This window comes from Columba livia, chromosome 4, assembly GCF_036013475.1.
Source record: "Columba livia isolate bColLiv1 breed racing homer chromosome 4, bColLiv1.pat.W.v2, whole genome shotgun sequence".
Lineage (NCBI taxonomy): Eukaryota > Metazoa > Chordata > Aves > Columbiformes > Columbidae > Columba > Columba livia.
Genome location: NC_088605.1, coordinates 34,710,144 through 34,737,076, shown reverse-complemented (window position 1 = coordinate 34,737,076; position 26,933 = coordinate 34,710,144). Strand labels below are relative to the sequence as shown.

General features: G+C 43.9%; 1 protein-coding gene across 10 annotated transcripts in view; it reads left to right on the top strand.

Annotated features, from left to right (window-relative positions):
- The window catches only part of STOX2 (storkhead box 2), a 144,774-nt gene that overhangs the window by 24,229 nt on the left and 93,612 nt on the right, over positions 1-26,933 (top strand). For 2 of the 10 annotated variants that reach the window (XM_065061220.1, XM_065061226.1), the window contains exon 1: positions 18,775-19,234. The exons of 3 other annotated variants lie outside the window; for them this stretch is intronic. The gene's annotated coding sequence lies outside the window, so the exon portion shown is untranslated. Of the gene's footprint in view, positions 1-18,774; positions 19,235-22,002; positions 22,168-26,933 lie in introns of those variants that run through there. 5 more of the 10 variants (XM_065061221.1, XM_065061225.1, XM_065061232.1 and 2 more) reach the window with 5 other exon arrangements.

Genomic DNA, 26,933 nt, shown 5'->3' with positions numbered 1-26,933 from the left:
CTTTGTGTGGAGCTGCCTTTTCTTCAGCATCACCCGTCTCTTTTTAACACTGAGCCCCGCAATACTGCTCTGGTTTTGTTGTTCCCTTAGATATCCTGTGTGGCCTAAGGCAGGCAGGCACACTCCTAGATAAGGGTGCTTCCATATTTCATCTGTTCTGGGAAATGCACAGCATCCTTTTCAGTACTGAAATATTTATTAACAACTCTGGTGAACTCATCCCTAGTGTGACATTGCCTGCCAGTGAGGTTAAATTCCTATACTGACCTTTGTAGGAAAAAAAAGTGTACTTTTGGGAAATAAATGGCAGGGATGTCTATGAATTTATGGAGGGCATAAAAAGAAAGTAGGCTTTCTTGGAGAAACAGCCTTTTGTCAGTGTACCTGCTTTTTTTTCCTGCCTAGATGCACAGTGAATGTTGTCACTGCTGTTTCTTGGGTTAAATGCTTGAGCTATTAAAATACAGAGGAAGAAGAGCCCCTGGATATGTAGCATAGCTGCATTCAGTCTAGCTTGGACATGCTTGTCTGATTTCAGAGTCATCATGGCATCACCTTTTTTTTTCCCCCTGCTTCTCCTTGGTGGCCCTCTGGCAGGTCTTCAAGGGCAGAGGACAGAGTTTGCAAGCCAGAATGGCTTGGTCCTAGATTTGAGAGCAGAATCCCAATAAGTGTCATTTTAAATGTACAAAAGATCACTGCATATCCAGCCTATCAGCACAGAGCACCCAGGTGAAAGTTTCTGTCTCTTGTCCTTTGTGCCCTGGTTCATTTTCCCCATTTCTTGGTGTATATGAGGTCATATACTTCAAGCAGTGGGGCAGCAGAAGAAAGCAGTTTTCAAAGGAAATAAAGACAGTTGGGTTTGTTTGTTTTTGTTTTTGTTTTTTTTTTTTTTTTAAATATCTCTTTTCTGTTTGGTAAGCTCTACAATATATAATAATAAAAGACTTGCTAGTTCTTGTATCACAGACACTGAATTATTAAATCTCAGAATCTCTGATTTTGCTAAAGAGTAATTAGTGTGTGCAGTATCTTCCTGACATGCGCTGGAGATGTAATCAGGAACCAAGGTGCTTTCAGCAAGAGCTTTGTTAAAGAATACTTTCGAATACCATCTTACCAGGAATGGAAAGAGCCTGTAGTCATGTAAAAAAAAAAATAAATCCTCTTGGAAGCTGAGAGGTTTGGGAAGATGGGATCAGGTATGTGTAGTGTTACAGACTGTGCTCACATCTGCTAGGTTTACCCTTCGTTAAATTTACATATAGATCCTCATAACATAGGGTCAGCAGAAATGCAAGCAAAGCTTAAAGGATTACTCTGATTAATATGAGGATGTGAGTTTTAAATTTTGTTTGTTTCATTAGTGCTGAAAGAGTCATTTGGGTGCTTAGCTTGGACTCGTGCCCACGTTTAACCATATGGTATGGCAGTCGATGGAATGCAGATAATAACTTCATTTTCTTTGCTATTTAGGTTCAAACTTGTGCTAACAGGTTCCCTTCTAAGCTTTGTTTCAACCCACTATGTGAGCCTAGTAAAGAAATTAAGCTCTCCGTGCCTCAGTTTCCCCATACTACAACTGGCAATAATAACACACTGTTGTTCTTGTAATGCATTTGGAGTGTATGGATGAAAAGCACCAAATATGAGCCTGCTACTTAATTATTTGGCCTATTGTTTGTACTCAACTTGTGTGACCGTGCCATGGGAACACCCATGATTGGGAAACTTGCACTTCCCGTGTCTATCTGGACAGCACCCAGGCAGTGGTGCTGACCTGCCCAGTTGGGCCAGGACCTACAACGCTGGCAAATAGAGCTGGCATTAGCCAGCTGGCCACTTCAGAGGCTGAGGGTGAGAAGGGAGTAAAAACTTGCAGGGGAGAAAGCATGCTTCCAAACTGAATAAAGCCAATTTTTCCTCTTCTGACTAAGGAGCCTGACTACACGGGCAGTGCTGCTTCCCAGGTAATTTGAAGCTGTACTAGTCTTTCAAAAGCAAAATGAGTCAAACCAGCTAATCCATGTAAACTGTTGTCATATGTACGTGGTGAAATCCACGTCTGTCAGCCCTGAGAAGTTGCTTTGTGGGGTTGGGTCAAGGCATATTGGAGCCCCTGTTTCTCTGAGTGGCCTGGGAGCGGTCACAGGGAATGGGAATACTAACTTCTCTTTCCCTAATGGAGCACTGATGAATGACCTCTCAGATTTGGGGTCCTAAGGCATACTCTGTGAACATGGTTAACAGGTTTCTACTACTTTTCAGAGGATTAAACTTAGCACAGGAGGAATCTGCTTTGGAGGGGACTTCAAAAATTTGGAGCCAGGCTAAACCAGCCCCTGGAGGGCTGATGGCAATGTGCTTGCTATCCAGATGTGTCATGATCTTGTGAGGACAGGTATAGATATTGTATGTATATTAGATGCTATATGTATATTTTAAATCTTCCCATTTAGAAGGAAAGGTTTAAACCCTGCACATAAGCCAGTAGCTTAGAAAAAAGTGTAATAATACAAAGAATGGTATTGTGCTGTAGTGTACAAACCAATGTACAAAGCCTATAGGTAAAGGCTTATGCCTTGGATTTAAGGAATATGTGCTGTACCCTGATCTCACTAAAGAAACTGCATATAGGAGGAGACAGTTTCAAGATGCAAGATCTCTTGTTATTAGTGATTCCTCAGTCTCCTGACTGCAAGGCTGCTCATCCTGAAAGCAGATGGCAATCAATGGGGACATTTTAAGAGGTTTGGAGCTGATCTTCCAAGTCACATATTTTTCGTAATGTCTTCAAGGAGAAATCTGACTGCAGATCATCATGTTGCTCCATGAAAAGTTTGGAGAGCTGACAGAGGTCTAAAAGGTTTGCATAGACATAAATATGAGAGCACTGTTTAGCAAAATGAATATTAAGTATAAAATACTTCAGAGTCCCTGTACCTTTTAAAAGCCCTAAGGTGCTTTGCCATTCAGTAACTGATGAAATCTTCACTTTTCCTGTTTTTTGTCCTCTTGCCTTGCATCTCTTATTTAATTGTGCTTATCCACTTTATGCTGATAGTGGTATCTTCCAATAACAAAGTTATGACCTTCAGGTAAAATTGGAAAGTCCTGGTTTCTCTTTTAGGTAGAGGAAACAAATTCATGGATATGGTGTGAAAAATCTCAGCTTCAGAGTATTCCTGAGATCTGCGAGCTTGTTTCAGTCTAGCCATTTTCCTGCATAATGTGAACTGACATATTATTTGCTTTCCCCCTCTTGCTTTTCTCCTTTTCCAGTTTCATTGCTGTTTTGCTGTTGTCTCTTCCAGCTGACATCCCCCCACAACTTCTATGTGAAACTGAAGTTATTAAATGTAACTGGTATCTCAACAATTCTTAAAAATTTAAGTGTGTGTAATGAAATTGCTTTAGCTGTAAAAGGACAAGAGGAAAGTGACTCTGCTTGGTTTTGATGCGAGAAGCAGTTGCTTATTTATCTGAATGGCCTGAATAACTTTGATCTAGATTCTGATAATGTGTATAGTCTGCAGATACGTAGGTTTGGAGAGCTATTTGTGCACAAAGTAATTCATGATTATAAAGTTTTTGCTGGAATGGTGTTAGAGTATCTTGTAATGTTTTTCAAGCACCTAGCCTACATGCAGTGATTTCCCTGCCACCCCCTCCCAGTTATGCTTAAAACCCAAACCCGGAACTTGTTTTTAAGTATTAGTTAAATATTTTCTTGGTGTGCATCCTGTCTTACTAATTCAGACTGAAGTCACTGTAGCATAAAATCACAGCGCAGAAAGCCAGAAATATGCAGGACCCAGGCCATTAGTTGTACATGGCGAGGGAGGAAAACCCTGCAGCATCGAAGACTAAAAACTCCCATTCAGCTGGCCCAAAATGTAATACCTGATGTCCTCATTTGCATTGTGTGGGACACAGTTTATATGCCAAGAAAGTGGACAAACTTGCTCCTGACTATTATTTTGATGCTGAAAAGAAAACATCATGTCTGGTTCCTCTGCATGGGTTTCTCCCAATGAAACAAAGTGTCGGAGTCTGGTGGAGTAAGTGAGAAATGGAACTGAAAGCAGCGGTGGCTGCATCCCCAGCTGGTAGGCAGCTCCATGATTTGCTGTTGTCTAGACCAGATTTTTTTGTTGGCAGATGCTTCCCACTGGTGTTGGCAGTGATGAAGGCGAGTGTGTAAGCGAGGTTTACTGATTCCTGCTTTCATTAATCATGTCACTTAGGTCATTACTACTGTCCTCAGGAGCCCTCCTTTCTTGGCCCTGCCAGCCATCTCCATCTCATGGGAGAGGTATGTTGGGAAGTGCTCAGCTGTAAAATGGTAGGGTAGAGGCAGTCTAGGCATGTCCTGTTTTCGTGTTTGTTTTTCTCTTGTTTGTTTGGGTTTTTTAATTTTTTTTTTTCCCTCTGCCTATTACGTATTCCAGTATTTTCCAAAGTTCATTAGCTGCAGAGTGCTTGCTGTCAAGCTTGCACTTGCTCTGCTGCTTTTGAAATCAGAGCTAATTTTGCCTTCTTCCAGACTTCCTGAATGACTGCAGGTCTTGGAGGTTTGGTGCTTCAGATCACTGAATAACTTACTGCTACTCCTGATGTATTATCCTGACTTTGGGCGTGATTCTGCAGTCTCGTTTCAATGTCTGCATTGTTTCAGGAGAGACTCTCGTTCAGGAGGCAGCTTTGGTCCATCTCTAGTAGCAAAGTTTGCACGTGGCTTTTGGCAATGCTGTCAGGGACTTGACACAGCTGGCTCAGTATTTCTCTATGAGGAGAGTGAGTGAGGACGTGAGAATTTGCCTCTTAGCATCTGTAATGGTTTGGAGCTGTTTGAACACATCCCAAGCTTGCCACCTTTTCAGACCCTGAGATGCCAGCAATGCTGCCATGGTTGCACACTGGGAGTCCTATGGCATCGTGGCAATCACCATCACCTCTGTGAAATGCATGCAATAATGTTTGCAGCTCCTGTAGGTTTGGATGGGACACCGTGTCTTGACAATTCTGGCCAAGCCCTGTGATAGCTACTGGCTGCAAGAAGGTTTCTTAACTTGCAGAAAGAAAATCAAACACCACTGTGAAAAGTTCTTGCAGACCTTCCTTGGGTCTCTTTAGCCTGGTCATGCTCCCTCTCTAAAGGTCCAGCCCAGAAAAAGCATTGGGCTATTGAGGATGAAAGGGAGTTTCAAGTCAACTCAGGAACTTCCATGTTCGGGAGCAGCCTCTCAGGTAGACCATCACATGGACAGGCCACCTCTGAGCAGGCCCAGCAAACCAGTGTTGCCACGATGCCATTTTGCTGATCTCCATGGGAGCCGCCTTTGGTGCTGGGAGCAGAAAGGCTGTCCCTTGCAGACTGCTTGTGCTGGGGACGAGTTTTGTTGGTGCGTGGAAAAACAAACCAGGAGCGTGATGGGCTAAAAGCATCCCCGGTGGGAATGGATCTGGAGTACAGATTTTGCACTGATTCATATGGATAATGCTATCATCATGACCCTTAAACACTGCTGTTTCCCTGCTGCTGGGTGTCATTACCTACCAGGAAACAGGTGAACAAAATGTCCAGGAAAAATGGACCTTTTTTTGCAACAGGCAGTTCACATTTTGGCAGCTGGGGTGAGCAGGCCTGTTTCCATTCAACCTCTGCTTCTCTGTGCAAAATTGCAGGAAATCTGCTCTTTCGATCCTTCTGACGCTTATCTGTGCATTAACTCAAATGCCCCAAATATTTCACAGTTGAGACAATATCAGTCACAAAATAATATTTAATCTCAATGTTGCAAAAATATGAAGTGACATTTTTTGTATATTGTTCCCATCCAAACAGACCACTGTCAAAGCAGCACTACTGCAGGATGTGGAGTGGTAGCTAGAGAAGGCATTAGGCCCTGTCCTTTGTGCATTTGTCTTTGCCTCCTGCTCCCCCATTTGGGTTTGGACACCCCTTGTGTTTCCCCATAACAAATCTTTCTGGTTCCCTTAATCCTGGGAGTGATACAAGGAAGCTGAAGCATAGTGGCAGTCCTGTTTAACTCCCTTCACCTACTTGCCCCCAAGTATGTGTCAGCTTAAAGTTGCTTTGTGTGAATGGCAGATGGATAAGTCCTTCATGTGTTCCTGTGGAGTCAGGAGTAAGAGAAGCGTCAGAAAACTGTTGAATTATAAAAAATAGTGGAACTTCTCAAACTCTGCTCTCTGCTTCTAGATCAGGATGATTGTGGAGCACTGACATTTATGCTTAAGGCTCCCTGAAGGCCAGGGCTGTGCAGCTATAAGCTCTGTGTCATATTAGGTATAGAAGAAAGAAGACTTCTAGAGGACAGGAGGGACAACACTGGTCACAGGTTCTATCAGTAGAAATACTTGATTGTGTTGTTTGGCTTTTTTCCTACCACCCTGGAAGGGTCCCTAGCCACAAGCCTGTACACATATGAGCTGAGCAGAGTGGTGGGTGTCACACCACTCATCTCTGTCCCATCACAAAAGTAGCACCAGCTTCCGTCTACCTGCGTGGTCTCCTGCATGAAAGTCCTGAGCCCACCCAAGCCCTCTGCAACCCAGCTGGTTTGGTTTTCCTTTGCAAATCACCATGAAATTCTGCTGCAGTACAGTACAAATTGCAGGACTGACCTGGGCAGAGTTTTGCTTCTTAAGTGCTGAAAACCTTCAAATGTAACTTCTTCTTAAAAAAGGGGAAGCAATTCTAACTATGTAAAGTCCATAAAATGTTCAAGTTTTCAAAAGGCACAATGTATAACACAAGTGTACTTCCAATTTCAAACCTTTTTTCTATAGCAAAGAGGTCAGAGCTCTCCTGCAGATATCAGCAGGGCTGTATTATTGAATTGCTTAGAAAGTGAGCCAACAGTTCTCTCTCTCTAGTGCCTTGCTAAATGTTGCACTAAAGCAGCTTGCATACGTTGAACTACTATTGTGAAATGAAAAAACGTCTCCCCCCCCTCTTTTTTTTTTAACCTGTTTGAACTGCCCTGGGCCAGAGATGAAAAGTACCAAGATGACAACATGACAGAAGTGCTCCAAGTGAACAATCTAGGATTTTTTTTCTTTCTCCTCCTTGACCGACTAATCTTTAAAAACAGCTGGAATGAAAAGCATCCAGCTTCACACTTGTGGAAAAGAAGTCTGGGTATTTTGTGGAGTGACTGCAGGGGCTGTAGGGCCCCTTTGCTCCTCCGGTGTACCTACTATTTGGTCTGGATTGGTCTAAGTGTTGATGGCAGGGGCTGAAAGAAGAGCCTGATGGCAGAGCCCTCATGCAGAGGCTGCAGGTGCTTCCTAAGCTTTCCTCTTGCTCCTCCTCCATTGCTGAGTGCAGTGGATGATCTGGGCAGTTCACAAATGAGGGGCCACTCCTCTCCAAAGAATGTGCTCAGGAACACTGGCCCTATTAATTTATTTTGTTTGGCATTATTAGGAAAAAAAAAAAACCAAACAAAACCACCCAACCCCAAACCCACTGTTGTCAGGATTTTCTTTAAATAGCCAGTTCTGGAAACAGGAAATTCCTTTACCTCTGGAAACAGGAAACAGATCTGACTATTACATGTTTGTTTAAAATCTTTCAGTTATCCACTGCTGCCCCTCACCTCTGACTTTCTCTCCACTGCTCGGAGAAATTCTCTGTTTATTTTTGATAAATCTGTGTGTGTGGGTATTGTGCAAGACTCACGGGTGTGCTGCCATGGAGTAATTCAATGTATTTCATTGTAAAGCTGGCAGGGCTGATGTTTTCTGTATCCATCATGTTCACTGTATGTATGAACACAAGAAGTTCTATTCACTGAGGTTTGATACAAAGGTGTGGTCTGATGACTCAATAAAATAATAAAAAAGATGGAAATAAATGAGAATCGGCATCACAAAACTAAATGAAGGACAAGATTTAAAGAAAAAAAATATATTTTTTTTAAGGCTAATAATCAGAGCCTACTGACAAGAAAGGGCATACCAGTGGAATTGGAGTACTCTTAGAAATTCAGGGCCAGAAGGGACTTCAAGCTATCTTCTAATCCATCTCCTTGCCCCCAAGAAGGATAGATGTTTATCTTCAAAACCTCTGATGAGGGTGATTTCACAACCCATCAACAAAGCCTGTGCCAAGCCTTTACTCTCCAAGTAGTCAGAAAGACTTTTCAGAACACCCTCAAAACTCATTGGGTGTAGAGTAGGGTTTTATCTTTGGTCAGTAGAACAACTTTTATCTTTGGTCAGTAGAACAACTGAGGACCCTCCTTTACGTATGATTATCTGATCTCAGGACTGTATATTCTCAGGATGTATTTGCCACCTCTGTAACCTCCTCTTAATCTTCTGAGCTGTTATTTCCTGTAGGTCACGTTTCCAAATGTCTTCTGACTCTTGTTGCTTGCTTCTTGGCCTCTATCCCAAAACGTACCTGACTTTTTCTGAAATGGTTATTTCCCAGGCTGGGCAAAACCTCCCTCTGAAGCCTCACGGCTGCTGAGCAGAGTGAAGTCGCTGCCTCTCAAGCTGTGCCTGTGATAATCTCCAAGTCTGTGCTTTGACCCTCTAACCCCTTTGCAATCCTCTAACTTTGGCGTTTTACTGCTGTCTCTCTGTTTATTCCACTTTTGTTTCTGTGGAGTCCTCCTTTCTAAGCAGAACACAGTGCTATGAACTGTCCTGGGAATTTGTTGGCTCTTAAATAATCATAAGTGGGGCAACTGTGCCAAGTTTTGGGTCGGAGTAACTGTTTTTTCTGATTCCAGACTTTGATGTAGCTCCAGAAAAATAAAGGTGTTTACGGATGCATTATGAATTAGCACCCTGGTTGCCAGCCCTTTGTAGCCACGTCCCAGCTCCGACAGGGTGCTGTGACACCTCTCATGCTGTGAACATGCTGGAGCCAGCGGGAGTCTCTCCATCCATCTGTGGTGTTCGCGTCTGGACCCTCTCCCTGCCACGGCATGGTGGGTTGTTTTCAAAGCCTTTGGGCAGCCTCTTGCACATAGATGGGACTCATCTTTGCTCGCCCCAGCCCTGCTGCGGCCCTTGACACTGAATTTGTTACATCTTGCTCCTTCCCACCAGGGCTGGCAGGGTATTGATGTCTCGCAGCCCCTCTCCCAAAGCACCCCAAGATGCACCTCTGCAGGGCTGGCAGAGGATCAGCGAGGTGTATTTGCTGCCCAGCCTGTGCAGTGCTGGGGTGCAGAAAGCCCCCGAGCTGGAGCCAGAAGGAGGAGGGGTCACCCCTGCAGTCCTAGGACACAGTGACAGCATCCACGTCATGCACCCCCTGTTTGCAACCCTGCTTTATGCTTAGCTTACTTCTTCTGTAAGAGTCTCGGGAACAGATATATGCATTCATAGGTGTGGGTTAACACTGTTTTGGCAGTGACCTGCTGCCCATAGGTGCAGCCATTAATCTCTATACACCCCACTGGGTAGCCAAGCAGAAAGTAGCTAACAAGCTGCCTTTAGAACCTGGGGAGCCTATCTTGTTCAGCAAGCAAGCCCCCAAATGTATCAACTCTTTGTTTTAACTCCAGCGTAACATGCCAGAGCAATTCAAGTATGTTTTGGCATACTTGAGTAGTAATGGAGATTTTTCTGCTTTGGTTAGCTTCAAAAACAGTGATTGATTTTAGCTGAAAGAAGAAAGTTGTATGTCTTCCAGATCAATACCTTTGTAGCTCATGGATGGCCTGTACAGCTTGCTGACCGTTCCGATACCTGCTTATTCTAAATTAGTGTGATGTTTTTCCCTTTGAAACATGACCAATGGAAAAAAAAAAAAAAGGTGATTGGCTGCTAGTTGAAGATAAGCTTCCAAATTATGTCCCCAGAAATGTAAGGAAAAAGAAGAAGAAATCACTTTTTTTCCCCCTCCCCCCCCAAAAAAAGCAGTGGTATTAATTTTTGTCTTTGTCAGGTTTCTTTGGAGCCTGTTAAAGTGTGCAGTTGAGCTTAACTGAGGTTGATGGGAGTCTTGCTGGTGATTTTGTTATGTGTCAGTGCAGCTCTGTCATGGTGACAACTGATCTTTCCAGCTTACTTGGGAAGCAAGTTGGAAATCCTGATTCCAATCTGGAGCAGCAGAGTAGCCAGCTAATCAGTTTGGCTGAGTGGTCAGCTGAATCTGTGAGTTTTATTCATTGTCCCTGAGCCAGGGTGCCATGTTTGTCCCTGCTTTTGGGTGGCAGCTCTTGACAGTGTCAACTCACTGCGCATGCTGAGGTCATTTTGCACAGAGGCTGAATTTCCTACCTACACAGCAATGACTTGCCAGGGCACCTGAAGATGTACACGAGCTGAGCTTGGGTGCTGTACTCTCTCCGGCTGACACATTTTGGCAGCTCTGCCCAAGGATGTGGCTTATGGCCGCCGCAGAGGGGGAAAGCTGCTCCCAGACTGGCCAGATATGCCTCCTGTGCTTCTTTCACCTGAGAGTTTTATTCAGACCTCATAGTATTTAGTTATTGCCATTCCTATGAACATATATGAAGGTAGTTTTCTTCAAGTACTGGGCACTGAGCACAGTATCTTGGACCACTGCGTGTATTTTTCTAATATGATGTCGGTCTTGCTAGAAATAATTTACCTACATCAAATGATCATTATACTCCTGTTTGTTATATGAATCAGAGGACTCTTTTGGTATAAAGCATGCTAGCATTTCGGAGCATGACTCATATTGAAGGCACTAGGTTTTCAAGGATTTAAGTATATTCATGTGTATTTCACAGTGAGGCATGTGAAAAATGGGAAGTAGGTTCCCTCTGCTGCCTTGAAGGAGGCTTGCTTTTTTATTAAACCATGGTTGATGTCTACTGTCTGTCTTTTGTTTAAATGAATGCATAGCTGCTAAGCCTGTTGCTGTTTTATTAGACAACAATTTAATCTTTGACCTTTGGCTTCACATATATCCATTTTACCATTTATGTTAGTTTCTATAAAATAGGAGTAGCACATCATGTAAAACAGACAAATTGCTGGCTTTTTTGATGGCCAGGGCCCTGGAGCATGTGCTTTGGAAGAGGCTGAGGGACAGGGGCTTCTTCAGCCCAGAGAAGAGATGGCTTTGGAGGGAAACCTTATAGCAGCCTGCCCCTACCTATGGGGAAGTTAATGAAAAGATGGAGCCAGGCTCCAAGGGACAGTGGTTGCAAACTGAAATGGGATTTTCTGACAGAATTGTAAAAAATAATATATCCATCAAGATAATTAAGCACTGGCAAATCGCCCAGTGGGGCTCTAGGAGGTTTTCAAGACCAAATTGAACCAAGCCCTGCACAACCACACATGAAGTCAGAGCTGACCCTGCTTTGAGCAGGAGGCTGGAGACTTCCCAAGGTCCCTTCCCACCTGAACTATCCTATTTAGTGATGTTACCCATAAACATGGACTTTGGGGTGAGCGAAGCGCAGCGTGGCCTGAGCTTGCACTCCCTTTGTGATTCCACTTCTAAATGGGAGCAAAAAAAGGGACTCAGTTGTGATTGTACTGAACTTGGTGGTAGTGGGAAATTCTGTCACAGCCATTTTTTCCATAAGCAATTGCCTCTCGCCTGCCTAACTGCATCCCCATGGGGGAGCGCTGGTAGGGTGAGTGGAGTGGTTCTCCATGATGCAGCAAACCCAGCCCTGAAGCCATCCTAGCCTTCAGCCTCACCGTTATCCCCCTTTCCCAAACTGATGAGCGAACACGGAGAGACAGTATGACTGGACTGACAGTGTGTTGCAAATCCAGTTTTAGTTGCAGGAAACTGGAAGAAAAATAAGATTAGATAAAATAAGAAAGTCCTCCGTGCCCGCTGGAGCCGTGGGTTGATCTGCGTGCTCTCCAGCGCCGACGGGTTTTGCAGTGACGTTCCCAGCGCAGTGCGGTGCGTGAGGACCGCGCCAACCCGTTCTTCGTTGGGGTGCGTATGGATGACATACATCCCCGGGGGCGGGGCGGGTTCGCGTGGCGGCGGGTGCCGCTAGAGGCCCCTCCAGGCGCGGGAACGGGGCGGCCGCGGCTCCACCGCCGACAGCCCGCCCGGTCCCGCCGACCTTGGAGGGGTTTCCGGACAAGCCCCGGGCGAGTCGGGCTGAGCTGACCCAGCGGCGCTGGGTGCGCGCAGCCATGGTCCGGGACAAAGGCAGATCCCTTTCCAAACCTGATCGGTGTCTCGGCCACAATAGATCCCATGTTGTGCAAGACTGCTAAATGGAGAGCACTATCTCTGTATTTTTAGCTCTGGATTATTTTGCTTAGCTTGTCATGTTTTCTGGGAAATCTGTGCCCCTTTAGGTCACTGATATTCCTTTATTCCGTATTTTCTGCCATTTTTGCTACGTTGCTTTTATATTTCTTCTCAGTCATCGGCGTTTTAAGGCAGAAATTACTGGTGGTCTGAAAACTTCAGCTGCGTAAATATATCATATGGATTGTGTTTGGCCATTGCAAAATCTATTTGACAGCACTAAGCTAAGTGGCTAAATGCCTTGCTGATTTATAGTCCACTTAGGGAGCAAACATAGTTACTCATTTACCTCATCAAAACAAAGAAGTTCACTGTTAATGAGGATAGTTCATCACAGCTCAGCTGCCCTGACATGGTCTGAGCTGCAGGGATGGCAGCGGAGCTCTGGGGAGGCACAGAGAGCGGAGCCTTGATGCTGGTGTCCTCTGGGAAGGTGTTGCTGGGCACTTGCCCTCTCTTTGCAGCCTGCCCCAGTGGGGCTTGAAGTAATTTCAAGTGGAAGGGAAGTGAAATACTTTTTTTCTAATGTAAATATCCAGATTGGGCAAGCATTATGCGTTTAAAAACTGTTCAAATGTGGTTTTCACATGTAGGGTAACCCAACAGTATTGAGGTATTCCTTCACATTCAGAAGCTTTATTGAATTTGAGGTGAACACTTTTGTGAAAATGATATATATGTAATCACTTTTAAAAAGCCATATGTGATCAACTGACAAAAAGTGTGGTTTGTACTGTTCTTCCCTTTTTTACTTCTCCAAAATGATATATATTTATATTTTTTTTTGGTTAAGAGGCACACCGAATTAGATTTTTCAATATAGATGCATTACTTTTATAATCTTAAGTGCAACAGCACTAGGAATGTAGTTTTGGCCTGAAACTTGAGCTCCCAACTTTCTGCCTTACAGTGAGACTTTGTATTTGCATTTTTAAGCTTGTAAAAATGAGGGAGTTAGAAGTTCTGGCAAACCGTGCTTCAGCATGTTTCAATAACACTGGGGCTGCAATGCCTGTCTGCACAGCTCACCAGCAGCTGCCTGTCTCTTGCCCTACAGGTTTTCTTTTTTCCCTCTTTATATTGTTTAGGTTTGAATGACTGTCTCTAAACAACACGCTGGCTTCCTATAGACAGTATCTTCTTCTATTTTAAAGTAAAATTTTATAGTGTGGCAAGACAGCCGGAAAATGTTTCAGAGATGAGAAGAATGGTAAAAGAGAGGCAAAGCTTTCTTGATTCATGACTTTTAAGGGATAAAAGAAAGATACATTTCCATTAGTTTTGATTCCTGGGGTTTTGACACACCCTTTTCCATCTTCTTATGATGGGAGATCCAGCAGAGACACCAAACTCTCATCCGTCAGCAGTAGCCCGGTTGCTTCTTCCCCCACCCTAACTACGTGGTCTTCAGCAACTGGGTTGCTCTTCTGCAGCCCTTTTTGTTCTTATTCCTTTTATAGGGGCCACCTTCCATTTCTACCATATCTCTTCCTTCAAAGCTGCTCCTCTGGCTTTTCACAAAGCTGTCTGTCCTCATTCTCCATCTCATCCCACCCTCCAGCTGTCTTGGACATGGGGTGCCCCATGGCTGGTTCCTACTTACATCCCATGGTTGCACACCTTGTTCCTGGGAGGGGAAATGATCCCAGGATCCAGTGAGCAACTTGAAGGAGTCAAATCAGCATGCAGCCTTTTACCAACCCGCAGGTGAGTGTGCAGTGTCAGGCCAAGACAGCAGGAATTAAGGGCAGGCGGCGTGATGGAGCACAGCTGGGTCAGAGATAAGGACTGAAGTTGCGCAGATTCTTCTTTGCCCTCTCTTGTGGTCACACCCGGGACTGTGGCACCGATGCTTGTCTGACCCTTTGGAGGCTTGTACTGGCTTCAGCGTAGTGTCCTGAGACATAAATGTCTGGGTCCCACAAAGGGTGGTAAAAAAGGACATTTTGAAAAGATTCTCATTGATTATCTGACAGCAAGGCAGAGCAGACTTGGGCTGGGGCTCAGCTGTGATCTCCCAATGATGTTTACTTTATAAAGCACTAGGATAATAAACACAGCAAAATATGTGAGAGAGAACAAGACAAAGAAAATCTTCCCTCTCTTTCCATCTCTGTGTCTAGCTGTGCTTTCCTTTGGTCCTGGGAATGTTGCCCTTCAACTGAAGGGGGCATAAATAATGAGATTTCACTTCTGAGCAGCCCATGGAATAGCCCAGGGCAAGTCATTCCTAGAAGTTGCTTTCCCCTTCTTAAATGGGTCATTAACATTTTGAGCTAAATACCACAGCAGGGAGATGAGGGAAACAAATGGGGAAATAGTTTCCTGAAAGGAGGAAGAAAGAGCTGTTATTCATATTCACTCATCTGTTCAGGATATTCTTAGATCTGCGTGGGAACAGCCTAACAAAAGGAGGAAGCTTGAGAGGCGAGCCAGGTGACAGTGACGTGCATAGGGACAGTCCTGAGGGAGTTGGAACCATGTCATCCTTAGGCAGAGACACGGTAATTCTTCTGAAGGAGGTTTCTTCCCCATTTCTCATCTCTGTCCTCTGCTCCCAGTGTTGGCGATTGGAGAGAGGGGAGGTTTTTTATAAGAATCATGCCAGCTTTGATTTCTGCTGGGCAACTGTCAGTCATGATGTTGCTGCTGCTGTGGTGCAAGGAGCTCAAGGGAGGCACAGAGCTGACCTTGGGTTGCTCTCCTGGAGATCCAAAATGTTCAGCTGCTCCGATGTGCCCTTCCAGGATGGTGGGATTGAGCCAGTGGAGCAGGGGCAGCTCTTGTCAAAGCGGTGAGGGAAAAAGCAGCTTGTAGAGAGCTGGACAAACATACCGAACAAATGTGCTGAACAGGGGATCTGTGTTGTCTGTGGGGAGAACAAGCTCTTGCTATGTCTGGTTTGAGGCAGGTCTGGAGAATAGCAAAGGATTAGAGTTTGCGGCCTCTCTCTGTTCCCTACTGGCGGATCACTTTTGACCCCAGTCAGATTTAGTTACTTTGAATAGGTAATTAACAGACCCTCTTATTCAGTAATTAGGGCTGTGAGTGATTATATTCCTGAGGGGGGGCTGGAAAGTTGTGGCTGAAAGGTCCAGCTGGCAGCGCTGCCTTCATCTGCATGCAGCATCTAGTGGTCCAAGATCTGAATACCCTGGCAAGGTCTTTACTCCCCATGGCAGCAGCCGTAGAGGGAGGGATTGCTACAGACCACTTGGATTTAGGTGGTTTTTGTTGCTGTTGTTGTTTTTTTGTTTGTTTGTTTTGTTTTTTCTTGTCACCTGAAATGCAAGAGTGATAAAATAGATCTTAAAGGAGACAAAGTATATTAACACGTAGCAAGGTTTTGCACCCGCTTCATCAAATTATCCTTCCTTGCCATATTTCACTCCTGTAGATGCTTCTAATAGGTGCTGATGGATATACTGTGACAGAAGAAAATTGCCTGTTACATTAATTTCTCTGATAAAATGAGGCTACCAGGATGACCCATCTGACTCCTGTGATATTTTAATAGAGAACAAAATTGAGTACTGTTGTTATGATTAGTGTATTAAAAGTATTAGGTTTGTTGTCTTAGCTGCGCTGGGTTTTCTCATGCTCTCTCTTACACTGATTGCTAATGACAGGCTTTGGCAGGAGCTCGCCTAGGCAGTCTTTCCTGCGATGGGAACCAGATGGATGGTTTTGCTCTGGCTGCCCCTCCCATTGAACACCAGGAATGGGAGGGGGGGAGCCCTTTTTGGGGCTACATTGGTAGAAAAGTAAATAAATGGCAGAGGACCAGTTCTCTATCCCCTGCTTCTCTTCCTTTGAGGCTCCCAGTTTTGCAACTTTCAGCCTCACCCTTGGCTTTGACTTCTTGGCTTTCAAGGGATTGTGCTGTATGCTACATTTTCATTACTTGTACAATTGATGGAAAATCACATTTTATTATGTGAAAAATGCAGTGTTCTTGACTGTCAAAGCTCCATTCAGCTGGAAAAAATCTATGTGAGGCACTCTTTTATATTTCATGTATTTTGTGCATTGGTTGGAATGAAAAAATAATGAAAGGCTGTATTTTGTCAACTTTTGCATCTATCTGACTGGCAGCACTGACTGATTTGTTTTTTAAATGTGTTTATTTCTTGCACTAAGCACTATTATTCTCCACCCTTTCACGATAAATGCAAATGATATGTGAAATGTTGGGAAAAGATAGATGCAAATTATTTGGTCTCTCCAGGTAGGTCTGCAAAGGAACTGGAAATGTTACTACAGCATGGAAAGTACTGTCTTTAAATGAGCTGCAGCAATGATAAAAGAGCTACTGTCTGTCTGTGTTGCAGGTTTCTCTGGACAATTTTTTTTTTTTTTTTTTAATTTCTTTTTAATCTTCTCTTTTCCCCTTTCCTGTTGTGAAACTTTAAATGGGATCTGGGAACTCTGAACATCTGAGGTACATCACTCCCTCCATAAATCCCTCTGCCCCTGGTGGGACCGCTGCTGCTCAGGCATGATATGCCCCAACTGTCAAGGCTGTTGGGTTGGTTGCTGGAAGAAAGCTAAATAGCCTTGGTGTCAGCAAGAGCAGACAGATCCCTCCCCTGAGAGCCAGACGGGTAGAGCTTTTGGCATGAACGAAGCTTTGCCTTAGGGGAGAAACGTGGCTTCTCTCCCTGCACAGCCATGCACCAGCTGTGTTGGTATGTGGGCATGAGTCAGATGGAAGGACACCAGGCTGACTTCGTGTTGTGAGATGCTGCAACTGTTAGGATGTCTTTCTAGTGGGACTAGCTTTTGTTCCTACCTCACCATCTCCCCTAACCATCCTCCTGCCCAGGAGGAGACATCATACCACTCTGTGCTGTTGAGTGGTGGGATGCGGCCCCGAGTGTCTCGGTCCCCAGTAGCCTGGAGAGGACTGTGTGGTGCAGCTGACCGACCCATCCTGCCAGCTGCCAGGGTGTTCTCCATGGCTGAGGCATACCTGTGATTCATGATTTTCCCACAAACTGAAAACAGCATTTTCTTCTATTACAACCCCCTTTTTTTTTTTTTTAATGTCAGAATTTTCTTTGTACCTAGATCTCTGTAATTGCAATTTAAAGTGAAGAGCCTGTGAAAAGAGGTGTCAGGGTGCGCCTTCTTAGCTGTTGTTTCATTATTGCCACTTGTACTATTCACTCCTGATTCCAGTTAAGATTTTATGTGACATAAATTTTCAGTTATTCTAAATACCAAAAAGTGATGTCTTTATTCTTGCTAGATCCATACAGATTTTCTCCCAATGCAAAAAAAAAAAAAAAAAGTAAACTAAGCAGTAAAAGCTTACAGGGAAAGTAGTAGAAGTAAAAGCTTACAGAGGGATCTAGAAAATAATTCTTTATAGCTGAGACATTGTTTATCTCTGCACTTCTTGACTCCCAACCCTGTCTGTGTTAGGAGTTCTTGGGGGAAGGGCATTAGGACAACCTTGGTCTGGAGACCTTCCTGGCTCGAGGAAGGTAGCTCACTCTGCCACTGTAATGAACTGGCCCCAAAATCCTTGCAAGGGTGCTGAGCTTGTGAGGACTTGCTGGCCTGGACAGTTAAATGGTCAGCAGTGTGTTGGTTTGAGTGAGAACATCAAACAGAAGAGGATCCCAGGAGAAGTTGGGTTGGAAAGGACATTGAGAGGTCTCCTGTCCAACCTCCCACCCAGGACAGGGTCAGCTATGAGATCAGACCAGGTTGCTCAGGGCTTGATCCAGTCAGGTCTTTGGAAGCCTCCAGAGACATGAACAGCACAGCTCCGCTGGGAAACCGGTTCCAGGACACTCTTGGTAACCAAATTTGCTGTTCTTTACCACCTGTCACTTAGAGCAGTCAGAGGTAAATACATGCTGTCATTTTCTTGCTCTGTAGAAGATGTTCCTGAGACTCTTTTTGTTTAGAAGGCAAAGTAAGCAAGCCTGTTACACTTCTACATGGTGCTCTCTGCCATGAGGAGGGGGGTGGGAGGATTGAGGACCTGCTTTGTCCTTTTTTAGGGGTAGAAGTGGGGCAAGAAAAACCATCCTGCCAGTCAGGAGGATGAGAAACAGTCCAGCCCTTTCTGTCCCCATTTTTCCCTGGCCTTTTTGGCATCTAGGTGGTGGAGCAGGGACTTCGGTGCTTCCAGGTTGGCCTCCTTTCTCCCTAGTAAGCTGTACCTTTGTCCTGGCTGTAAGAGTTTGCCTTGGGTTGGTGACATGGTAGCTGTCACCACAGTTAACAGCAGGATTGAGCCATTGGTAGAAGTCATTCTTACTGTTTGCCTTCAGACACAGGTTGGGGGTATGGAGACATTGTAGCACCTCACTCAGTGCCTGAGATCTTCAGCATAAGCCTTCAGAGAACTGGGCACCTTCTGGAACCTCAGCTGGGGATGGTGGAGAGCCAAGCCTCACTAGGTAGGACGCGGCCCAGGAGGTGCCTGTTGGACTCCCTGCACATTTGCTTTTTCTAATTTGCTGCCTAAAGCATTATCTTGCTTGCTCAGACAAGTCATTCACCACATCAGGAGCGTGTGGGAAAATAACCCAGTCAGTATAACTACAGGAAAATAAATGATTGTGTGGTTGGCCATTTGGAGCTGAACTAGCTTGGGATTTTTTTTTTTCTTTTAGCAACACTCTGAAAAAAATGCAGCGTGAACGGGTGTGAAATATAGAGTTTGCTTCCTTCTCACATAGGCATACATCCAAGAAGAGGCAAAAGTAAATATATAGACAGCTACTCCTAAATGCTTTGTTATGGCTTTAGAGGATCCAAAGGCTCAGTATGTTTGGCTGGTAGGACATCGCATCTTCTCCACTCCAACTAGGTTTGAATACAAGGGAAGTCTCTGACCCAGAAGAGAGGTGAAGCCATGGTGATCACCTGGGCTGTTTCAGTTGTGCTGCTCAGTCACCCAGAGTCTACTTCTCCTCTTGATTCTTCGTTCGTATGTGAAGAGAGGACCCCAGACATAATGTAAGTACGGAGGGGCAAACTGTGCCCTGTGTTAGGGGAAGAAATATGAGTCTGCAGTGGGTCAAATCTGAAAGGGGGCTGATGTTTGTTACCAGGGTGAGAAAAGAAGAGAGAATGTGTCCAGAGAAAGGCAGTTCTCAATTCCTGCCTATTAAATACATGGAGATATTTTGCTTCTGTGAGATGTAAACTGGATTTCACAGCTACTGTTTGCTGTTGCTATTTAAGAGACGGCAGCAAAACAGAACAGGATAATGTCTTCTGCTGCAATAGAAATGCCAGTGTAAATAATTTATTTGCCAATTGCTAGACATTGCTCTAATGACAGATATCTTTAACAACAAGTTATTTGTATAATATCAAAACTTGTATTCTAGAGATGGCTTTTCCTCCTTATTGGGGGGTGTTAATGCAGTTGCTTGGATTAATCACACTGTAGTGCTGCAGAACAGCTCTTGTCCCTGCCTCACTCAGGGAGCAGAGGCTTTTTGTCTTGGTATTTGCATGAGAAAAATCCCACCCAAGTTTTACAAAGTATGTTTTGGAAATAAAAGCTGAAATTTAATTAAAAAAACAAACAAACCACTTCCCCCCCCCCGCCCGTAAATGAGGTCATGCTGCATGATTGCCTGGCCCATCTGTTGACATTCATAAGTATGTTATTTTTTTAAAGGGCAATATTAAGTGGTATTATGTAGTTATCTACTTTTGTATGCCTCTTGGCTTGTCAAGCACTGTCATTATATCGACCGCTGTTCTTAAAACAGGATTTTGGTTAAAATAGTATATACCTGCCATCTGGTTGAAAAATGTAAGCTTCCTACACAACTAAGTGGAGTTGTACTGTGGTATTAGGAATAGCTCGTGTTCTCTTGAAAATAGCAGCTGATGGCAGATTGCAGAAATCAGCCAGTTATCAGTTGTCATTAAGCTATTTGGTATCTGACACACAGGGAAAACATGCTATTTATAAGTATGCAATTATGATATAGAACTATTACTTCTTTCTTCCTTTTTTTTTTTTTCTCCCCTTGCCTTTACTTATTTAAGTGTGTTGGTTTTGGCTGGACTGGAAAGCAAAGTCCCTCTTAATATCCACAGAATAGATGCACTGCAGACTGAAAGTGTGCCAGACTGTGTGCTACATTTCTGCCATCAAAAATTGCTCTGAGAGCGATATAGAAATAATTTTGGTGTTCCTGTGCTATAGAACTATAGGCATCTATAGAGAAATATCAGCTACAAAGAGCCCAGGAATCAGAAATATGTGGAACCAACTGGTAGAAGATTGCATAACTAAAAATTGTAATGTAAAAGATGCCTTTTACTTTATGTACTTTTATGTATTTGCATTTCTGCTAGGAGAAAATAACTCAAGCCTTTGGATCAAATAAATCAGAAACACTGAAGGCATAATTATTTGCTAAACCTGGGCAAGGCTCTGCAGACTCTGAGCTAGAGGCTGGTCACCAACATAAAAGCTTAATGCAAACCACAAAGTGAGGATTCATGTAGGATGCAGGGCAGGGGAGGCTGCTGGAGAAGGCAGTGAGACATGGTGATGCTATGACCTGTTCCCTTGTAATACATCTTGAGGTAAATGATGATTACAGAAAACAAGGCAGAAACAATCTGCTGAAAAGCAGGATTAGGTATTACTTCTGTGAGTGGAAATGTGAACTAAGAGAGCAGTCAAAATAGGAGGGGGTACTGTAAAGGCTACTACTCAGAGATGATGTGAGGAGGTATTATTTTAATGTGGACTGGGTTATAGACCATGATTAATGTGCTTTGGTGACACTGGAATCTTGTGAGCACATCCTGCAAGATTTTGGTCAAAAATGCTATAAACAGTAGTGTATTATTCTCACAAGATTTCTATTACTTTAAACCACAAAGGTTTTGGGAACTGTGAGGAATTTGTTGTCTCCACTGGCAACCCCCAGGATCTCTTCTCCTATATGAGGGTTGACTGGAAAATTGAGGTCTTTGCTATTTTGGCTTCAGCATAATCTTCATCAGGTTTCAATCTGTTTGGTTTGGATCTGAATCCTCTTGGCTTTTTAAATGACATCTGAGATCATGGTTGTGAAAGGTCTCTAGTCATTTTGCTTTTAAAAGTTACTTCACCCACAACTATCCATCCATGATGAAAATGCACCCAGCTTCATAATTATAAGTTTTAGGGTGTTACAGTCAACAGAGGTATGTTCTAATGGAAAACTGGGTAGCAAAGGTGTAGGTCAGAGGTTGTGGTTTGTTTTTTGTTTGTTGACTTTTCCTCACCAGAGGAATATTTGGAACTTTTATTATGGAAACTAATCACATCTGCCTTGCTTCAGGCTTTTGTAGACCTTCTTAGGCCATCAAAGCAGCTTCAGCAATTTCAGCATTTTGGCAACATTGCAACTACCTTGACCATAAAAAAAGACTTGAAGCTGGTGCAGAGAGCACTCCCTGCAGAGGAAGGCTTGCAGGAATGAGTAGTGCCCAGGAGCAATTTCGGCTCTCAAGCACTCCTATTCAGGTGTGTGCGCACATGCCCACTCCCTGCGCTTTGCTGCCAACCGAGCTGGTGCTCCCAGTGGTGCTTCTGGCGTGCAGGAAAGGCTGGCAGAGGAAGAGAGGGGACAGAGACCCTTGCAGAATGAAAAATGCAGATGTCTGACAGTTCAGGGCAGTTTGGCAGAAAATCTCTCTTCCTTTCCACTTCCCAGACAGCATACAGTTATTTGCAATTCCTACCTATTTATTCTCTCATTTGGTAGCTAACCACTCACCTGCCCTGGGACGCTCCTCCTCCCCTCCCAGCCACCAGCTCACCCTGCTTGCTCACTTGCTCACCAGCTGGCAGGAGCAAATTTGCTGCCTGGTTTGGTCCTCTCTGTCTCAACCTTCACAGGCCATTTCAGCTCCCCCCACCCTGGCAAAAGGTTAGTGAAAGCCCATTTATATGCCTCTCTTCAATTTGTAACTTTTTTGTGCGTTCACGTTTATCTTCACTAATACAGGTCCAGCAGACCGCTAATAATTAGTCAAAAAAAAAGTCAACTAATCTAAGTTTGTCTTGTGTGTGTGGGTTTGTAGAGAAAATTGGGAGAGAGAACAAGCACTGATAGGTCAAAAGTAGCTGTGTAGGCAATTTTATTGAAGAACAGAACACAGTGTGGTGTTTTATTTCTCACATTTAAGAAAAAAAGTGTTAAAAACACTGATTGTAGTTGAGGAAAGCATATTTAAGTGTATCAAAAACCTGTAAAGATGATCAGGGGTGGCATGTAGGTATCGGTGTGAGAAGCAGGCAGCATCCTGGAAGACAAGGATGTTTCTCAAAGGAGCTCAATGGTTTTGCAAGCATGTAACAAAGTTCTCCTTTCTCTATACTGGAGGCAATAATACTGGATATGGTGGCATGTTACTCCTAGTGTCTGTATAAGGAGGTTAGGAAATTATGGAAGAACATGGTAGCAAAAAGCATTTGCTTTTTTTGGATGGATTCAGAGAGTATTGCATGTCTAAATGAATTAATTCTGCCAGGTGTAAATATAAGAGTTTACTCTCGGCAGTCCTGAACTGCTAAACTTTTCCCAGTAGAAACTTGTCTTGAAAATGAGCTTTTCTGGGACATCATCCTGTTGCTGTTCTCAGGTTAATTGTTCCAGGTCAATTTTTCCTGTGGAATCTTAAGTAATTTTCTCACCTTCTCAAATTCTGACCTCTTTGCGTCAGTGGGGAATCTGGTAACACCCATATTTAGGCCACAAAATGCACTGTGTAAAGAACTTTTTTTAGGCTTTTTTTTTTCTCTTTAGGGGAAGCAGGAGGTGGGGGAGAGGAGCTCTAAAACTGGTTTTGTTTGTGGCAGCATATCAATTGCCTTTGGCTTAGGGCAGCATCTTTTCTTTGACTCGCGAAGTTCTGCTTTTACCATGAGAGAGCTAGAAATTGAAAATTTTCATACAGTGGCCTACACCCCTTGGGAAAACTTTAGGTGTGCCAGAAAATATGTACTCTGACCATACAGCCTTCAAAGCAGAGTGGCTGTGGGATCGCCTAGGAAATGATGAGTTAAAGGGGAGCTTCTCCGCACCCAGCGTATACCCCGAGGACCTTGCTGGAGGCCACCAGGTGATGCAGGAGTCTCTCATCTCCCAGGTGGGAGTTGCCCAGGAGCACCCTCCAGGCCCTGCCTTTAGTGCTGGGGATGCAGCGCTCCCCTGTTCCTCCTTCCTCCCAGAGTAACCACAGCCTTTCCCTATCATCCGATGTTGCTCAAGCGGAGGACATGTGTGCTGAAGTTCAGCATGAAGCTCAACAGGCAACGTCCAATGTGACCTGTCAAATCTGGAGGTCTTTTTGGGAATAGTTTAAGTTTTTGATGAGTGTCGTGTAAGAGTTTCTGGTGCCAAGTATTCTGCATATATATTACTGAGTATATGTCAGAGAAAATTAGTGTTTTGGCTTAAGATGAAAAAAACGAAGAAAGAATAACTTCTAAAGTCTGTAAACGTGGCACAAAGTACTCTTGGTGCAGCAGCAGTAGAGGCAACATGAGATTAGCCTTCACTAATGAGGCCCATCAGGGCAGAATGTTCTGGAATAATGGCTTTCCACAATGTAAGAAAGCAGATATTTAAGGTTGTATATGTATAGTGTGGGGCATGCATATACATGTAACTAGCAGCTTTTCTGTTTTCCTTAAGACACCTTAGGAATTTATGTGCTAACACCTAAAATTAAAAGCTCTGAAGGCAAGCACTCATAGCCTAAGAAATGGCAGATTTATAACTTCTGGTACAATCTTAAGTTTTAATGTTCTCCTGCATCTGGGTTATGATGGACAAAGACTCTTTTGGGGTATGTGTAACGACCTTGCTATCTCCACACCAGAACATGTATGACGTTTTTCTGTTTCTGTGAGCCCTTTGGGGGAAGGATGTGTTGCTGTTGCCATTTCACAGCTGAGAGCAGCAGAGAATATGTGACCACATACTGTGTTTTTTCCCCAGGATTTCTGCTTTATACTATATACTTTATACTATATATAGTATACAGTAGGGGTGTGAGGGAAAATATGGTGATGGCCCCTTGAATCTGGGTGGCTAGACTGGAAAGAATGTCCTATGGCAATGCGCTTGTGACATTGTTGCATCACCTCAGGTATTCATACATCTCATCAAGTAGTTGTCTTCATAAGAAGATACAGGGAGAGCTGGAAACGTGCTTTACCTGAAATTATGCTGCAAGGATCATTGTTAAACACTTTCTTTTTGCTGTAGGGGAGACTCATTTCATGACTGCAGTTGTTATGTGCAAAAAAATGGTTGTGAAGTACTTGTGCCCTGCTGAAGAGGATGGTTCTGGTGCGTGGGGTTCCTGTGGCCTCAGGAGGCAACGGGCCCATGTCATTTTGATCTTGTATCATCCTGTGTGAAAGAGTGGTATTTCTGCTCTAGATAATACAGAGAATTGACATAGAGTTTTAAAAGAGCAATGTCCTTTGGACTTCTTCCTCATGAAAATATAATCAAAATTTTGCATTGACTCCAGGGAAGATGCAGGCTTTCGCACATACAGGCGGTGCATTATGTGACCTTCTCAGGTAGCAAGCTGAAGCCCACACAGTGTTCTACTTGTGGACTGATTTGGGTTGCCCTTGGATCAAGGTCTCGTCTAGATTAAAGGCTCAGGTTGAGTTAGGTGAGGTGCTGCAACTGCGTGCATACTCTTTGGTCATGACAAATGCAAGGTTATTTGACTTATTTTACATCTCATGTAAAAGCCTTGGGGCTAATAGCACAGAGATAATGTTCAGCTGATGCCTGGTAGCTTCATTTTGAACTGAGTATTGAGAAAAGAGCCAGAGTGTCAGTATATATGCTGCTGGGTTGGTTTCATTGCACGGCCCGCTCCCAGCTGAAGCCCTACTTACTGCTGAAATGCAGGTCGGCTCCTTCTGAACAAGAACAGGCTGAAATCAACCAGCCAACACAGATCTAAGGCAGACCTGCCAAATGCCTGAGGGTTGCTTGACGTGTGATGCTTCTCGGCTCTGCTTTAAGTGGGTATTTGGCATCACCATGGCATTATTCCCATAGCCCAGCAGAGATGCCGTGTGTTCAGCAGGGCTGCAGGACGAGCCGGCTGGGGCAGCTCATCTCCCTTTGGATCCCAGGAGAGTACCCATGTGAGGAGGGGGACATGGCAGAAGCTTTCCACCTCCTCCACCATAGCGCCTGCCCTGTGCTTCTTACTTCAGAGGGACCCTGCTGAAGCCCATGGATTTCTAGGAAATAAACATATGGAAAACATAGGCACATAGCCAGCTTAGCTTATGGGCAGAAATGAGAGAAATGGAAAGGATGACTCCCTCGCTTTCCTCCAGGAGAGGGAAGCTGGCTGCAGCACGCCGGCTGGCTGTGCTTCCCTTTTCTTGCCACTTTATGTAAAGCAGAAGCAAAGGAGAAGCCTAAAACTTGGCCAGTTGCATGGATTCATAGGACAAAACCAAGCACAGTGATGATTTTAGCTGTCTGCCTTGTACTTAGTCTGTGTAAGACAGAAAAAAGGACAAATGTCTGAATTCTCCTCTCTTCTCTAGAATATCTCCTTTCATTCCAGGCTAGAACAGAAATGGCCAGTTTGGAAAGACTTATTTTTTTAGAAGGAACTTTTTTACCATAACATCTTCATACCAGTTTTTGTTTAAGAACAGCATGGAGACCTCAAACATTTCATATTTTTTCATGTAAAATGAGACCTTATATTTTCATGTCTCTGCATGCATGTGATATGTCTGTTTCATGCAGCATGTATGTATACAAATAATATAATTTTTTGGTGACTTAATGTCCTTGAACAGGTTTTAATTATGATCAACTTTGTTGAATTAGATTTTGAGTGGAATGCTAATAAACTAGTTAAAATGCAGAAGCCTTGCTTCTGGAAAATATTCCATGTTCATGAAATGGATCAGAATTCATAGTCTGCTGCAAGAGAATTTCTGTTAATCTTCTTAAAGGCAGCAGATAAGATTTCAGAATCAGATTAAATATTTGTGTGCCACATTAGGAGACCTCCTCCGTTCTGTCTGACAATCAATAAATCCTCTTCCGTCTCGCAGCTCCTCCAGTCTGCGTTTACCTCTTTCATGTTGCGCGTGAAGGACCTTTTATAGACTGTTAATGCACATTTATTTGGAAGTTGAAAATTACATCAGAGGTTTGACCTTCCCTTATGTTTGTTTGTCTTTGTTTTGTTTCTTTTAGCTGAGAGTAGGAAGAAACAGGCACTTCCAGCTCCCTTGGGTTCAGGAGGAGCAGCGAGGGCAGCGTGTGGACCTTGCCCCACTGAGCTGTTGGGCCATCAGGAGTGTCTTGTGATTAAATCTCACGCTGAGGGTGCTGTGTGCTCCCCCTACCCAGCCGCCCAGCCCCTCGGCTCGGTCTCAGCGTGAATTTCCCATTATGTAGATGTGGGAGGCGAGCTGACAGCTTGCTTGCAGACAGAACGCAGGATGCTAGATGGGAAGAGAGAGTGTAAAAAACATCTGCTCTAAGCTGGTACTGAAGATGTGTGCATAATTTATTAGTATTTTTAGAAAACAAGAGTAATTAAGGAAATAAATATTTGTCATACATACAACATATCGTGTTGTTTAATATCAAATGATGTCATTGTTCAGTGATGCTTTGCCTAT